Raw genomic sequence first — 5,801 nt, forward strand, 5'->3', positions numbered from 1 at the left:
TAGGATGTGTTTAGGAAAAGGAAGAGAGAAAGAGGAGGATGAACAAAGGTGTTTGCGGGAATTGTCATTTAAACCAGACCGAGATTCAACCTTGGCAAAGGAGATACTGCAATTCTGCTATAATGGGGAAATTAAGTCAATAAAGAATGCATTCTCTCAAGCCAGTGAACTACAACACAAGCTTGTTTAGAATTACCATTAAATTGTGGTACACTTCACAAAGAAATAGATGTGAACATTTCAGAAAGCAGTCATCAAGCACCTTGTTGTTTGCCAAGAAAAATAGGCAATTATGAACATTATGTCCAACTATGCATCATATCGGCTCCAATCAAAACCATTTAAATCCAGTCAAGCATTGCTTTTGCGCATAAAACCCTACCCAATGCTTGATTATACCTCAGCATACCAGGTATGTAGCCTAGGATGTTGGCCAATAACAATATTCCATTGTCTAGGAATTTTAATCCATCCATCGATATTTATAAATGTCATAAATTTGATTGCAAAAGATTACAATTATCAAAACCCTTGCTGTTTTAGCTTTTCTGTCCAAATCTACTAAAAAGCCTTTGAAATTAAAAGCAAACAAATAAATAAAGTCTGATGAAAAAGGGGCACTGACATGCTTTTAAGTGGAAAAACTGGACATAGAAAATGGCTTAGTTTTTCTACACTTCTTTATCCCTCCCCAGGTGATGCTGCCTCCCAACAGGGTGAAATTATTATGTAGAGAAATTGGTTTAGGCTGCACATACCCAGACTGAGAAAAAAAATGCTTCAATATAGATACATTAAAAACAAATGAGAAACCTTACAGGCACTTTTGTGGTCTCGGAGAAACAATGAATTCTATTCCTCCTACTGCTCTGCTTTGGTAACTAATTAGTGTCGTCCCCCCCACCCCCACCCCCCACCTTTTTTTTTTTTTTCCCTACAAAAGTTCTTTATATTGGAGACTTATTCTAAAAATGTGTCACTTGCTGGTATGGAAGCACCAGGTCAGCTCAGCAAGTGTCAATAGCACCAGGAGTTAGCACAGATGAGTGACCGATGTTTTAATGTTATGTCAGTTTGACTTGCTGTGAGCACAGACATATGCTATTGAATTTACAACACTGACAGAGCTCAAGTAGGGCTCCCCATGCTTACAGCAACTGGAACTGAGTTACAATTAGAAAAAAGACAGGAATTTTCTGCTTCCTAGAAGAGCTGCTCTGGGATTCAACCATCTGCATCTATGCTACTCAGCTATCGTCTGGATGAATATTTACTTTCAACTTCTCTATTCTAATTTACTTTTTCTTCCCCCCCCCCCCTTTTCTTTTTGCACAGCTTTCAGTGAGAGATAGACACTTGCCTGGTTCCTTTTCATAATAAAAATGATGGCCAAAATATGTGTCAAAAATCTCTTTCCAAGAGCAGTATTGCTGCCAAAGACTCCAGACAAATTATGTGGCTAAATGCTTGACTCTTCAGTACGATGGCCACAGTTTAACTGAGAGATTTTATCATTGGTATTTAAAATGGCACATATAATCTTAAATAGGAAAACAGTGGGATTAAATAGCTTTGGGCTGTCAGTTCATGACCAGACGTCCTAAGAATCTTTGAGAGACCCTCACTTTAGGAAAAGACATGTACAGCAGATGACAAAAAAAGGTATTTTTTCAGATACCATCAAAGGTGAGGCTGCACAGAGGTAGCTGATTTCATTTAATTGCAGCCAGTATTGGAATGTACCTGCCAGAAACAGGAATGCTTCCTTCATTTAGTCTGATTTATCATTACAAGAACTAACAGCTGCTTCATAAACTACTGGAGCTTAGCTCTGACACATATCCAACAAAGTTACATAACTTGTTTAACATCACAAAGAACATAATGCTTCTATTTACCCCTAAAATAATGCCTATCACTTTTCACAGCATCGTACCAGAATTCATGAATCAATTTTGACAACATATGGGAGAAAAGGAGATTTTAAAATTATTATTATTTATATTTTTTTCCAGGAGAACAGAGAGAACATGAGCTTTATTTTGAAAGATATTTATGACCCCCAAAGTTTAGGTAAGTACCTAAGATACGATTAGACACTGAACTGAATTTGTTGAAAAGGGTGGTAGGCACCTAAATGCCTTTGCAGTGTGCTGGCACTAGGCAGCTGGGTAGTCTCTTAGGCAGAGATTTAGGCATGAGCCTCTCCCTCCTCACACCCACCTGCTGGATGACTTGCACCTCTACCTAATTTAGATGAGAGCTATTCTTTTCTTCCCTCAAGGCCCTAGAGAATTTCCGTGATTATTTACCCTGTGTAGCCAGTTCTGCCTTAAAGAATCTGGCGTTAGTCACTTTCCCTAAGTTTCTTTCACTGTGGATCGAGGATAAATTGGTATCAAATTGGGAGCTAGGTTAAGTAGATGGTGTTGCTCAGTATTCATGTGTTTTTTGTATATTGCTAGTATGTGTTTATACGTGTGTGAGTGTGTGCATGTGTGCGAGGGAGTATTATTCTAACGCAAACAATGATAACGTAAGCCAATGCTTCAGTGATCCATGACTTTCTTACACTTTGCCTTGATTCTCCCTCCATGCTTTGCTCCGGCAACCTCACACACATTATTTTTCTTGTCTTTATGCAGTAACTGAGAATTTGCATTCAGAAAAACATTAAGGTGCTAACAAATTCAGTTACTTAATTTCCTTTGATTTTAGTAGGAATTATAAGCTTAATTAAGAGCTGTATGTTTAACTATGTTTGTTGATCTGTGTGTTGGTGAGTGGGTAGCAACTAACTCATTTTGGGAGAAAAATAAAAAATTTATGAGAGTATTTTGGGCAAAATGAGAAAATACTTCAAATGCTTCAAGAATTCTAACATTACTGCGTGGGCATTAATCTGACTTCACTTTTCAGTGTTGATCTCTATTCAAAAATGCCTTAAATGATTACAGAATCAAACTCTGAATATTATATTACTTTTGAGTACAAACTAGAAACAACATCAAAATGAACCTGGAGTGCTTTTTTATTTGAACTTTGTATGTGACGATATTAAGATGCTGAATATTTCAAAGGCTGAAAGTATTTATAGCTTTTGACTTTTAACCATATTATGTCCTTTGCCTTATTTCTTGTCCTCAGTAAATGTCAAGTGGGTGTTGTGTAGAACTGAGAGAGACCATTCTCAGGAGAACATCCGTCTTCAGTAAGTGGAATTCCAGATTACACAAAGCTGCAGGCATAAAAGAAGCTGCAAAAGCAAGTTCAGCCTGAAAATGAAATCATTTTCTCTAGGAAAAAAATAATAAAAAAGAAAATGAAAGTGAAAGTAAGGACTTAATGGAAATCATCATGCTTTTATAAAGTTTACTTTCTATCTAACAGTATATATATATAATTGAATCTGTTATACCAGTCTTTGTTTTAAACATTGCTGTTGTCTTTTCCTAGAGTTGGCATATTTACATAATTAAATAAATAATTAAAAAAAATGCACACACAAAAATGGAAACAAAAAAAGTCCAAATGCTTACTCTGTTCCCCAAAATTATGATCTTTGTGAATTAATTAAACTAATTTCTTTGTGAATTCAAGATATTCTTTTAAGAAGACATTTAAAGGCTCTGAGCAGAAACTTTCTTCAGGATGTAACTCAACCCCAGGGAACTGTATCTGATTTAGCTCAGCGTAAAGGAGCATAGAACTTGTTTTGTAATGCATGTGTAGAGTGCAGAGTGCAGGTGATGACTTGAGCTATGAAAATTTACTTTATAAAACCTGCACCCACACCTTCTGAAAGCACTGTCAGGTTTACCAAAAGGTTAACGAAAGTTGTGAACCTTTCAAGTAAACCTATGGCTAATTTTGTGTATCTTGATTGATTTATGGTTACATGTATTTGACAAGCCAAAGTTCAGCTTTTTTCCTTACTGTCTTACACTTGGAGTTATTTTGCTTCCTTGAGCCTGGAACTGAAACTGAGTTTCATGAGATACAACCCCTTGGAAACTGAAACCAAGGAATCTTTTCTACAAATCTAAGGATGGAAACTGCTGAGTTTCAGACAGGTCTGTATACAGCTCAGTCTTCTTTTTAGCTCCCCTGAGATCCTGCAGTCCGTAATTGAGAATAAAAGATACAAAATAGCTGTATATGCTCTGCATTGTTCTGTGATCTAAAGTCTCTTCCTAATTTCCTGTTGCACAGTTCTGTATGAAAATCCAGAACATGGTGGTTGCATCTTTGGAGCTAGGGAATGGAAACAACATGTTTAGGATGATCTTATGCTCTATCTAAGCTTGGCTGCAACAGCAAACAAAACACAGAAGTCTGTGACTGTAATATGCAGCAGGCCCAGACTTACGGGCCTCTGTTGACAGTCTGCCTCTCCTGTTGGTTTATGTCCTCCTCACCGTGCTTGCTTCAGGCCTGACCAGAAGTTGTGGAGGCAGGTGGGGGAGCTAAGCGGCTTCACAGATGCTCCACGTGGTGCCACCTTGTGCTAGCATTGCTAACCTTTTACCCCTCACATAAATCGATGTCTCTTGCTGCTCTTAACTGAGAGCTGAACTGGGGCCTCTGTGAGGTTGGATGTGTCTCCTGTGCACTGCCAGCAGCAAGGCTGAAACTCCACCAAAGCACCTAATGCTTCATCTAGACCACCCAACAATAGTGTGAGGTCAAGCATTGCTGGAACCTAGTCCTGGGGGTGTCCAGATCTGGCTAGAGTGAACTTTGCACTCTACCAGCAAACGTACTGCAGCATCCTCTCCATAGGAAGAGGAGAGGCAGGGAAGGGAGAACATTACCCATATTTTTTTTATTTTTTATTTTTTTCCCCAAGATAGATGTACCTGGGACTTCTAGGAAGTAAGAAATGCTCTCAGTTTCTGCAACTGGACATAGTTTTGGTTGGACTTATGCCCTCTGAAGAAACCTCTATCATGACTATACAAGGACTCCAAGGAGACCTGTGCTTCAACACAGATATTCATATAACGTGTTTGAAGATAGGTGTTCTCATCGTCCTCCATTTTGTTAATCTGTAATATTGATTTGAATAGTTTTAAGTAATTTTATTTCACTATTTATATAGACTAAATAGATAATACCGACACTGTAATCAGGTATGACAACTTTCACATTAAATTTCTGCCTCGTGCCCTGATTTCTACGAAGTCTGTGAAATGCACAAGTGAATATGTATGCAATATGGAGGCTATCGTTTCCTGTAATCTGCAGTATGATTTTTATTATTTGAGGTGATTACTTTTTATGTCTATCTTGAAATAAAATTCTTGTAATTGTACTGTTCTGGGGAAGCCAGTTTGTTTTCCTATTTTCTTTTGAAATTTAACGAATTCCTTCATAAAAGATGAGACACTGAATAGAGGGAGCCTGCTTATGGGTCATATTCTTCTGGCTGTATACGTATATAGGTCCTCACAGTCTCAGTGCATGAAGGTTTGAAGGTTTCCTTGCAGCATCATCAAGACACAAAGAGCAAGAAGCAGCCAGGACATAGAGAAAAGCATTGCTAATTACTAAATAACTACTGCTGCTACTGCTAAATCAAGTATTTTGTACCAAAAATAATCTGCCTCTATGACAAACTTTTTTTTTTTTTTTTTTTTTTAACTGCAGTAGTATAGCTAAAGGAAAAAGACAGGACTAGATCATTTATTAAGAGAGTTATAAAAACAGTTAGCAGATAGTTAAGTGTTGACATTATCTTTTGCAGGATGAGCAAACGTCAGCTATATAATGAAAAGAAAACTAACTATGTTCCAAGCTGG

At 37.5% G+C, this 5,801-nt stretch overlaps 1 long non-coding RNA gene across 1 annotated transcript; it reads left to right on the top strand.

The window, feature by feature from the left end:
- The first annotated feature begins 2,014 nt into the window (after positions 1-2,014).
- On the top strand, positions 2,015-5,311 carry LOC121060106. Its single transcript, XR_005814745.1, has 2 exons — positions 2,015-2,073; positions 3,148-5,311. It is a non-coding gene; the product is annotated as an uncharacterized LOC121060106 (long non-coding RNA).
- Positions 5,312-5,801: the final 490 nt, after the last annotated feature.

The sequence above is a fragment of the Cygnus olor genome, chromosome 1 (assembly GCF_009769625.2).
Source record: "Cygnus olor isolate bCygOlo1 chromosome 1, bCygOlo1.pri.v2, whole genome shotgun sequence".
Lineage (NCBI taxonomy): Eukaryota > Metazoa > Chordata > Aves > Anseriformes > Anatidae > Cygnus > Cygnus olor.